Consider the following 12,585-nt stretch of genomic DNA (forward strand, 5'->3'; position numbering starts at 1 on the left):
TCCAGGTGAGACGGTCGTCAATTGTGAGACCTAGGTATCTCACCTGGCGTTTCCATGGAAGAGGGGTTCCTTCGATATGCAAAGTTGCAAGACGGCGGGAACTCCGTGCTCCTCTGGGATGGTAGACGAGGGCCTCAGACTTAGTAGCCGAGAGGGTCAATCCCTTAGATGATAGGAAGTACTGGACGCCGTCCAGTGCCTGTTGCATAGCCTTCCTAGCGGAGACAATACGTCTCTTTGGAGCTCGGATCCAGAGGGCTATGTCATCTGCATAGATGGAGCAGGAAACTTTGTGGATTCTGATCTGCTGAATGAAGTTCGGTAGGCCAGCTAGGACGAGGTTGAACAACCAAGGACTGAGGACTGATCCTTGGGGAACCCCAGATGTAACAGGACGAGGAGAGCTAAGTGTTTGCCCAACTCGAACTTGGAAGGTGCCATTGGAGAGGAATGCCGAGACAAAACGACGCTGTTTCCCAGTCACTCCAAGGGCGTCCAGAGCCTGCTCAATGATGGTGTGGGGCAGGTTGTCAAAAGCGGACTGGACATCCACAAGAACCAGGAAGGCAACATCGCCCGCATATTTGGCTTCCTCAAAGGTGGAGACCACATCCGCTATAGAGTCTGCAGTACAGGTGTGCTTCCGAAATCCTGTCTGCATCTCTGGAAGGAAGTTGGTAGCTCTGGCGATCCATGTGAGTCGTTTCAGGGCAATGAACTCCATGGTCTTGCAGGCTGCAGATGTGAGAGATACAGGACGGTAGGAGGACAGTTGTTTAGCCGGCTTACGGGGCTTAAGGATGGGAACAATGATGGCATTTCTCCAGTTGTCCGGTAGTATGCTGCTGTCCCATGTGTCGTTGAAGACGGCGAGGAGGCGCTTCTTCTCTGGGGCATCCAGATTACGGAGCATCTGGAGTGTAAGTCCGTCAGCGCCAGGAGCTGATTTCTTCTTCGAGCGGTTGAGGGCACGGCGAAGCTCATGAGGGGCAATGGGTTCATTGCAGAGGGCAGAGATGGTCTGTGCCAAAGCTGCTGGTGGCGAAGGTGTAGACCGAAGGGGCGAAGGGGGATTCGCCACTGGAAGTCCAGCGGATGGAGGGGGCGTGACTGACTTGGAAAGGAAGTCGGCAAGTTGCTCTGCCAAGTCTTGAAAGGAAATGCCTCTTGCGATGGCTGCTCCCAGGACAGATTGTCGATTGGAGGCAACCTGCAAAAGGGATTTGAGGATTCGCCAGGCAGCAGAGGACTGTCTGGCTGACTGTATGGACCGGCAAATACTGGCCCAGCTTTCCCGGGAACGACGATTGGCCTGACGACGGCAGCAAGCATCGATCCTGCGGAAGGCCTTCCAATGTTCGGGATGGTGGGTGCGCTCGGCCACTCGCTCAGCCCTTCGTCTGGAAGCCCTAAGTCCGAGTAGACGTAGGTCCGGGACTGGTGCGTGTAGTGGGACTGCGCAGGTGATTGTGGAGTTCTTGGCGCAACGTCCAAGAAAATCCAGGAAGTCGCCTGCAAGTGGGATGTCTTTCACTCTTTCTCTGAACTCGAGTCCTTCAGTAATCGTTATCAAGTGGAGAGCTCAAATGTTCCACCTTTTCTTTTCCAGCCCAATGAAATAATTGCCAAAATAAAACGCTAGCAAAATAACGGTCAGCGACATTTACAGGCTGAAATCTGGGTCTGTTTCATGCCCACTATACTCGCAAGCTGACAGATGGAAGATTTGCCCGTTATCACTCGTCTCAAAACCCGGCGACGCTCCAGAGACCTTCAGCAGCCAACATCTGCTTAGTCGACAACAGCTAATGCAGAGCAAACCTCAAAGTTAGGAGCAACTGTTGGGTGCTTTATTTAGACTCTTGCCGCAAACAGTGTGCTCTAGTACCAGTGGAGCAATAAGGTTTCGGACATAAAGCGAAACATCCCGTTCCGTTTACACACTATGGAGTAAAGCATCGAACGGTTAATGGACGACAGCTCCGAACAGTGTTTGATAAAAAAACGAAGCCTCTAAACGAGGTGGCCAAACATCTGATTGCACCATTCATCGGTGACGAAGTTGGGCGTCAATGATTGCTGCAATCATCAACAGTCATTGAACCGTATAAATAAAAAAAGCAATTTAGAGAGAAAAAGAAAGCCAGTAGCGTGATTCGCAGCGCACGGCGCTGTAACGAATGTGGGGACGGGCTTGACACCAAATTATCCGACAGAGAGGCGTAATGAGCTGGTAGTAGTGACGTGTAGCCGCTGTATTTTGTTTTCTTTTCTTGCAATAACAGTGCCCAGAAACAGCGGAATCTGCTCAGAGAGTTTGCTGATAAAAATGTGCCGACTTATAAATTCACTAACAGATGCACACATCTGTAAAAATTTCCTACACCGTCTATAAAATATTTTAGACGATAAATAAATTATAAAAACCTAACATTGGCGTGATAAGTGGGGTGTAACGTACAAACCGGTACCGTATATGAAGAACGCCCAAGTGAAGGGATATGGATAACTTCGACCCCCTGGTATTCTTTAGTGTGCACTGACGTCATATAGTACAGCCATCCTTCCGTTTTGCCTTCATCGAAACGTGATTGGAGCAGCCACAACTGAATTTCGCGCCAAGGGAATACAATTTCAGTGCACTCAGCACTGAGGGAACTTTGCCGGGCTGCTATATATTGAATGATGGTCCCACACATCGAGTTGCATTTCTGCATAGATGAATTTACTTCTTTGTTCACGGTGTTTTACATAACTTGTCCCTAGGCTTCAAAGAACCGTCAATGCAAAGCTTAGTGAAACGAACGGGATGTTTGGATGACATGTAGAACACATTGGAGTGTTTTTACACTCGCCGAAATTAGTTAATTAACTCCTGAGGACTTCTTCAAAATCTGTATTACAAACTTTGGGGCCAAGTGCGTTTGACCAAATTGGGGAGGGCGCCCGGAAACAACGTATTAAGTTTTTTCTGTCAACTTACCTACGACGGGGCCGTTTTCTCCGCCATTTAAAGAATGCCCGGTAAATATGAAGAAACTAACGAAACATACGCAGTTACCATGCCCAAGTGAGCCGCTGCCCTACATTTGGACAAACTGCTGCACCATGGTGCACACACAAGAGATAGAGAGACAGACACACACGCACACGCATGCACACACACACACACACACACACACACACACACGCACACGCACACGCACACGCACACGCACGCACACACACACACACACACACACACACACACACACACACACACACACACACACACACACACACACACACACACACACACACACACACACACACACACACAGACACACACACACACACACACACACACACACACACACACACACACACACACACACACACACACACACACACACACACACACACACACACACACACACACACACACACACACACACACACACACACACACACACACACACACACACACACACACACACACACACACACACACACACACACACACACACACACACACACACACACACAGAGAGACGCACTCACACAAACTGAAACACACACACACACAAACGCACACACATATACACACGTAAAGACAAACCCACACGCTCACGCATGCGCACACGCGCGCGATAAAGCACTCATGCGCGCGTTCAGGCGGGCGCACAGGCACACGTACACGCAAACTCACAAAAATAATCTTATGTTGAATGAGGTGACTTCAGTACTTTCTTCTTTTTTGTCTTGCCGGTGTGATAGCGCGATAAAAGCCGTATCCGAATCGGCTGTCGGTGGCTTTTCTATCGCTTAAAGACGATTCACATGGGGGACCGTGGATCTGGAGACCGCTTTTCATATGTTCACAAGTCACTGCACACTTGCCTTCAGCCCTATGCCGTCAAGCGGATTCAGTGGACCGAAACATCAGACGATGCCCTGGACGCGCCAATTTCGCCAGACTACTTTAATGCTAATGGTAAAAGCCGGGAAGCAGGCAGAGAAACGAGGCAATCTTTCTTCCGCGCGCCCTGAGGCCTATCAATCTCTTAAACGAGCGAGGCTGTAGGCCAACTGGTGGGACACCATAAAATTAAAACAGTGAAAACGATATAGGACGGGAGCAAGTAGAGAACGCAGAGCATCCCTATCCCAAACTATTAACAAACTTTAGGGAACGACTGCAAAAACCGTCTCCATATGCTGTGCTCCTACTGTGCCGGTCAGAAACGGCTCGCATGCAGTAAAAGCGTCCATTTCCGTGAGCCGAAACATTGCTGATTGCCACACGGCGCGCAAAACTTCGCGGCCCGCCGCTAAATTCCTATGGAGGAAAGCCATTGTCTTTTTCTTTGCTTCATCTGCTTGCGGGCCGACAGCGTGCCTCCCATATCAGTGACCTACAAAGACGTAATTACGCAGCCCGCTGACCGACGGTTCCTCGTGTGAATGTACATTTACCGCTGATCGTGGGTCGGGCTTCGTTTGCTCCGACAGAATGTGCGGGCGGAACTTTGAGACCATGCTGACAGTGACGTCATGCTGCTCATTTCGCAACGGAGAGCGTGCACGCTTTGTTCACTCGAAACGCGTTTGGCAGCGCTGCAAGGGGGTAGAGCAAGACCGCAATCAAGTAGAATTCTTCTCACATTTTACGGACTTTATTTAAATGACGAATGAAAACGATCATGTAGGAGGTACGTTAGTAAAAAAAAAAAGAAATTCGAGGGCACTTTGGCGACTAAAATGATGAAAGGTGGAAGCCTGAGGGCTACATTCTACTAAGCGACTGTTGCGCATGTAGCGATGAATGCTGCTACGAGTAAAGCGAGCGACTACTCTTTTACATTCTGCGAGTGCATTTATTCAGTGAATTCGGCTTGGAAACGACGAGATCGCACCCCTTGTATCTTCGCTGTTCCACGTTTACTGTTGTGTGGTTGATTTTACGAGGGGCGCGGCATTGATTAGTAAATAATTATTAATTAAATATGCAACGGTCACTAATTAGTAATATTTAAGTATTGATTCATGAATTAGTATATGCATAATATACAGCGTATAATTCATTATTCATAAATTAGTAACCAGCAATATTATTATGATTATTATTATTAGTACTATTAGTTAGTAATTATTATTTACCCATTACTTAATTGAAAGTTTATTGAAATATGGCCATACAAAGCACGCATTCGCGCCCACTGTGGTGGTGCTCTATGATTCGTCAAGACCTCCATGACGTATTCCCGTCTCGACCGATCAAATCAGCCGTAAAAGTGAGACACTTTTTCTGACGACCACTATGAGGCAATAAAGGCTTTCGCCTTAAAATTGGGTCGGTTATAACTGTGTTCATTACACAACTTCTAAGATTTTTTTAAATATAAATCGTTGCGGGCGTTACAAGGCTATAAATGTTACCCTGATAGGCGGATTCACCATTTATAACACAGCGGCCGCGGTGCAAAGATGAATGCATCAGGTCGCGCCACTTTGAAGAAAACGCGTGCATCTGCCGTTTGCCAACGGCATCAACTCGATGATGATGATGAACGATGCAAAGGGGCCCTTGCGAACTGTAAGGCAAAATATAAAAGTACAAAAAATAAGATTGCTACAAACAGCTAGAAAGCAAATATATTATTTACGCACAGAAATGAACGCAGTTTTTGTTTCTTGCGTAAGAAAAAACGAGTGGTATTTCTAATAATATTTTAACTTTTTGTTATCGACCTCTCAAGGCCATTTAGTATCCGCTGGTCCACTGCGTAGTTGCCCAAAGCTCAGATATGGCTCAAACTGAACCTTCTTCCCCCGCTGCGTGATTGTGTCATCGGCTCCGGTTCAATTTTCAACGTTGCGTACTGCGTGCAAAGTGTTTTATATGCGTCAAAATCAGTGTTTCCTTCTGCTGGTTGTGGTACAGCTTTACAGCAAGGTGAATACTGTGCGTGCTCGAAGAGAAACTGATTGCCCCTGCATTTGCGATTTTCGGATGATGGGACAATGCTGCGCCACAGCTCGGCGGCTTGGCCAACTCGGCCTCCCAGGCACGTCGCAAAAGTGGCGGCTTGTTTTACAAATACACGCCTGCACGAGCGGCGTCTCGCTGCATCTGTTTTAATTGAACGGTGAAGGTTAGATTTTATCCACCAAGACGCGTGTCGCATTGCACAAAGCCTTCCATTCCGCTCCCTTTCCTGCGCGGTTTTCTTACTGCGTAACATTACCGCAGCAAAGTTCGCTGAACGTATCACAGAGAGGTTCGTATTGTAAGTCGGATCTTTCTCATGTATAGGTTAAATGCTTAACTTGTAAAATTGTAGCCTGCTCTCAGCGATAAATGAAGCGCGAGTAAAAGAATGGAATCGGGGACAGGGCAGAATTTTAGTTGTAGAAAGCAAAGCTGTATGGAAGTTTTCAGACGCGTTCACTTCTAAATAGTAACAATCCCCAATTGAATTTCTTACTTACGTTCTCGCACCTGGGTGTACTAACGGTAGCCTCACAGTTATCCCGTTTATTTTTCTTTGTTCTTTGACCCTGATATGTACTTATTTGCAAAATCTCTCTCTTTTATAATCTCACCGCTCGTTTGGAGACCTACGTTAAGGTCAATGTATTATCACGAGGATTTCACCAAGACCATTACAAACGAGTGAACGATTGTCGCTTTCCTAAAGTTGAAGACTTGCATTGTCGTAACGCATTTGTGTAAGTAATCGTTAGTTAATAAAGCCTCGCTTTCGATGCATCACAGCTTGACTCATTTATGCCCTTAGTCAAATCCCTCAAGCCATGTGATTCTTATTCATGAACTTGCCAAATTCACTTGAAGGTCATTTATGTTCAGAAACGTGTCTAAAGACATAAGCCCCAGAATGCGTTTACATTACGCGCGACGAAAGACTAGGCTCACGACGACGGAGCCAGAATGATGCTATGATAAGGTGCTTGAAGCCCAGTCGAAAAAACTGCAGAACTGTGTCAAAAATGCGACAAAGTATCCTGTAGTAGTTCTGTCGTAACCATCAGAGTTTTCTGTAGTTCTGTACTACTTTCTGTAGTTCTGTAGTTTTTCTGTAGTATATTTCTGTGCTCTGTTGTAACTACAGAAATTTCTGATGTTACTACAGAATGTTCTGTTGTCACAACAGGTTTCCCGTCAAAAACCGCACAGAAATTCTGTCGTAACATAAGAAAATGTTCGGTAGTTTTTTCGACTGGGAGTTGCCGTGACATTTCAGTTAACGTAAAACTTGACAGTGGTAATCCACGTCAAATAAAATTGGCTGAACAGCTACAGTGTCCATTTTTCTGCCTTATCCGAGCATCGTTCTGCCTTCGTCGCAGCTGGCCTTGTTTTTCGTCTAAAAATTAACAAAAAATCTATTTCCCCGCCAATGATACGTCCCTGCGGCGTTACAAGCTTTTATCACGTCACAACGTCACGTGTTTGCTTTACCGGACAGTTCGAAGGTAGCGTCAAGAAACTAAAGTCTCGCTCAGTGTTTACACAAAGGCTTTTATGAGAGTTACGCTCCCGTTTACCTTTCCACCACTGAGGTTCGTCCGGCATGGATATCCTGGCCCATGCCCGATTGGAGGTCAGTCCGCCAGCACAACAAGTGCGCGCATTCGACACCGACGCGGCAGCTTTCGGAGAGGCCATGTTATAAGTAAAATTGATAACGAACCGCCCTGCTTTCGTCTGGCTCTAAGGTGATACTGGCAGAACGACGGAATCTCAGCGTGGAGCAATCTACGTCACAGGCGCTGCGTTACTGCGTAAAATTGCCTATCAAGGTGAAAATTGTGGGGCTTGTAACACGCGCTACAATTTTTATTGAAAGTCTAATTTCGTGGATACACTATTTGTAAGACCAGCTACATTTTGCAAATATGACAAACTCCATAAAATCGAAGTTCATTCACGTATTTATTTAATCGGCAAACTAATCGAAGCAGTTTTCAATTTGCCTGATAAACTGATAAACACTTTAAACACGAATATAGCCAAAGAGCTAAAATACATCTAAACCCCAGATACATTGCTCTTAAAATTTTACACCTTGAAAGAAAAAAATAACCCTGTATATATTTACGAATAAAGGCAGCCAACAGTAGCAAACGGGTAGGGGATTTTTATTTTCTTTATTTTTTTGCTATTGACCTGAATATTTACTGTGATTATTTTAATGATAAAATTGAATACAAATATGAAGGAAATACACTATGCCGATGGAGTGAGCCAAACTCGTGACCTCCGATTATTGGGTTCGGTGCTGCTATAACAGAGCTGCATCAACGGCTGTTCAACATTATACTTTCTTGGGTATTACTTTTGCCGGTAACTGAACCTTGCATGGATGAATGGAGTAGATGAGCGTTCCTTTGAAGTGGGTAGTGGCAGCTTCTATCATACTTGGCTTTGTTTTCTCTTATAAGTTTTATAAATTCGTCAACTGTTTCTTGAATCCAGTTCCTAATCGTTGCCCCGCCAGGGTGGCGCAGTGGTTAGGACGCTCGGCTACTGTTCCCAAGGACGCGGGATCAAATCCCGTCCTTGGCGGCCGGTTTTCGGTGGAGGCTAAAAGCAAAGGCGCCCATGTGCTGTGCGATGTCAGCGCACGTAAAGAACCCCAGATGGTCGAAATTTCCGGAGTCCTCCACTACGGCGTCTCTTATAGCCCGAGTCGCTAATTGTTTATTTCTACAGTTCCAATCATATGTCACCTTTCTTTTTTCCTAGACTAATCTTTCAGCCCTCTTTGCTAACTAGCAGCGCAGTTTCTTTCAGCCGACAACTTATGTCTCTAAACCTTGAAGCCTCAGGGAGAGAGACTGCGTTTGCATCGACATGCGGATTCCGACTATGTATATGTATACATACATATATATATATATATATATATATATATATATATATATATATATATATATATATATATATATATATATATAATAATGTATGTATACATATACCACTATTTTAAAGGAGCGAACAGTCTACGAGTGCAAGACAAACGTTTTTTTTTATGTTTATACTGTTGAAATTTACAGGAATTTGTCTTATGGTGATTATTGGAATGAAGAGCTTTAAATGCAAAACGGAAGGAAAAACAACGCGCCGATGGTGGAAGTCAAACCCACGACCACCGAATGTCGCGTCCAGTGCTCTCCCAAGTAAGCTACATCGACGGCCGCGCCCCCCTTCCGCTTGCTTGGGAATATATGTTCACTAACCGGTGTAAACATGTGAGGGTGCACCAGCGCCATTCTCATCCCTAGCGCCGAATGTGAAACATACTCTCATACCGCGAGCGTCACGTTGCACGTGATCAATAGGGAGGGCGGCAGCTGGGCTACAGCCCACTTACGCTACCTTTGCGGCCGCCAGACTGCCAGAATCGCGACCCTCGCAAGCTATAAAGCAGACAAAAGGGAAATGAGGGGCTCGTTATTAAAGAACTTAAAGGAACCAGAAGTGTACGAGTGCAAGACAAGCGTTGGGTTTTTTATGTTTATACGGTTGACATCTACAGAAATTTGTCTTATGGTGATTATTGGAATGAATCATATATATATATATATATATATATATATATATATATATATATATATATATATATATATATATATATATATATATATATATATATATATATATATATATATATATATATATGTGCGTGTCCAGCTGACTCACCTGTGTGTGCCCATATTGTTTGTATCACCTCTGGCCAACCCTATAAGAAGACAAACAAGAATCATGTACCATCAGTCTTGAGAAAGGCAGGGCTCCTGCCGAAACGTCGACTACAAATAAACTTGGAAACAGTATGAAGCAATTTTTCACTTTTATGTAACCTCTAGCAACCAAGTACGTCTATTTACTTATCCTATATATACATATATATACATATATATATATATATATATATATATATATATATATATATATATATATATATATATATATATATATATATATATATATATATATATATATATATATATTTATATATATATATATATATATATATATATATATATATATATATATATATATATATATATATATATATATATGTCTTTGTCTTCTTTACAATATGTATATATATATATATATATATATATATATATATATGATGCCGACAATCTAAATATTCATGGCCATACACATTTTGATGACGTGTTTACAGACGGTATAAAGAGCAAGTGTTTATACATTTTCTAGACATTCGTAATATAACAGACCTGTCTTTCGTACCGGCCAGTGTGTACAAAATGTTCTTCGCATGAAGGCTATAACTGCTACAAAATAGTATGGTAGTTGATAGAGTTGCCTGCAATCATAATAGGGTCAATATTGCCTGAATAGTTATTTGTTTCAAAGCAATCCAGGTTTGGCCTACTCAGTAGAGATGAATGGCAATAAATGCCCTATTTTATCAAATTAAAAAAAATTGAAATGGTAACGCTGCATTCCATAAATGCGTTTTTGTTGCGTTCAAGGGCTTCCCTCATTGTCTTGCCAAATGTTGTGTTCTAGGATTACGTGAATTTGTTATTGTCACGTTGCGGCAATGGCAGTGCGTAGTCATGCGGGCACCAAATGGCTTTGAAAGAAAACCTTTCCATCGGTTGATTCGCGTCCTGCAAAAAAAGAAATGAAAATAAGAGCAAAATTGCATCTGGAAAATTGCAAAATTACTACTGCAACAAAATAAATTTTCGTTGCAGTAGTCCGTCAACAGGGACAGCGTCGTTACAATTGTAAATGAAGATTTTCAAACGCCTAGCTGAAACAAGCCTTGAAATGTAAACCGAGGAACGCTGATAAGATGAAAAGGCGCTATAACGTTATGCAAATACATGAACTGAGGACGGCTGCATTGATTTGTCGACAAGTGGAGAAAAGAGAAGGTTCCTACGTTATGCCATTTATTTTATTAAGGTGCAAAATATCGATATTGAATAGGGGAGGTAGTGAAAAGCTACAGTCCCCCCAACACTCTAAGGAGTAGATCAAGAGCCCATCCCTATTAATAAGGGTCCACGCGCATCAGTGCGCCAGCGCAGGCCTCATGGTGTCACTCCAATGGCACCGAGATGCACACGAAAAAATGTGCTCAACATAGGCGAGAAGACGGTCAAGTTTCTGTGCTTGGTAATGAATGTGGTCGGCCATCGACGCAAAAGGCGCCTCTACAACAAGCACCCGTTCCTCTTCACAGATTGCAAGTGTGATCATGAAGTTCTTCAGAACTTATATATGGAACGCAGCAGTGATCCTTGGGCATCAGGTAAACCCGCTGCTTCCGAAGTGCCAAATGAGGAGGCGCTAAAGCATCGAACACCTGTGCGGTAAGCGTCGGCTAAACGTACTTAGTGCATGCAGTACACATTCAAGAAATGGAATGGTGCTCCATTTTGTATCCCGCTACAATGTTGTCGTTACGAGAGAGGACTCACCGCCAGCTGGACCACTCGAAGTCATAGAGATCCATTTCCGTGGAGCCGTAGCGTCAGCTTGTTCCTGCTTGAGCTTGGGTGAATTCATCTTTCCAGACGCAGATGTGGTGCTGATATCAGTGCAGGAAACTAGCAACTCGAGAACCTCAGGATATCCATCGCAGCTTCGACAAAGGTACTCGGTTTTTCGACCTGAAGACCTACGTGTCGGTTCGGAGGAAAAACAAAATGGTTTCCTCTGTTGGGCCAAAAAGGTAACAACGCCAGAATCTATAAGCTGAGAAGAGCCGAGAAATCAAGCATAGCTTTTGACTCAAAGCCACGCCATTTCCACAGCGGCAGGCCTTATCTTCCGCCCTCGTGCTCCAAGCGCAGAATTGAGCAATCACTCGGTGGTCGCTTGCACGTCTTGGGAACAACCGAATGTTTGTAATCGTTAGGCTTTGAATCTTCCAACAACATTTATTGTTATATATTACATATAGTATTTTCTGTGGTGATTTAATACAACAAAGCGACTCAGGCTCTGAGGAGCTCCGGATATTTTGATCACCAAGGGTTCTTTCAGAGACGGGCGCTTTGCTTGTGGACTTCAACGGAAATCGGTCGCTGCGGCGGAGATTGAACACACATGCGAATGTCCTCTCATATAAAGCACGTAGGAAGTCTTACCTGCCCTGCGCATTAAATGTTAATAACCATGGAAATAAACTAGACAATTCACACAAAGAGTTGTGCACATTCATGCCAAGGAGTAGTTAGTGCATTTCAATAAAACTGCAAGCTTAAGATCGATTTGATGAGTCAGTGGTCCGCGACCATGTTCCTGGGTAATTAAGAATATAACCGGCTCCAGCGGCATAAAAATAGCAAGCTGGGTTTTAACATGCGATGAAGGAAAACCTGACGCATCTAATTAGGCACCTTTGTACGGAAGCAATTCAGTGGTTTTAATCAACTTTCTTTCAAGCTCGAAACGACAGCAAACGAGACTCACTGGCCTTTATAAATCGAACACGCTTCCGTAGCAGGAAGAAATTAAGCTCGCGTTAAAGAGAAACAAGCCGTTGGAGAAAGCAGCTCTGCGGTGAAAGTTCACAATTATAATTT

At 44.1% G+C, this 12,585-nt stretch overlaps 1 pseudogene; it reads right to left on the reverse strand.

Moving 5' to 3' along the window:
• Window positions 1-11,563, reverse strand: part of LOC146200199 (uncharacterized) — a 33,480-nt pseudogene extending 21,917 nt beyond the window's left edge.
• Between the last annotated feature and the right edge of the window lie 1,022 nt (window positions 11,564-12,585).

The sequence above is a fragment of the Amblyomma maculatum genome, chromosome 2, assembly GCF_055883805.1.
Source record: "Amblyomma maculatum isolate TAMU_Amacu chromosome 2, ASM5588380v1, whole genome shotgun sequence".
NCBI classification, from domain to species: domain Eukaryota; kingdom Metazoa; phylum Arthropoda; class Arachnida; order Ixodida; family Ixodidae; genus Amblyomma; species Amblyomma maculatum.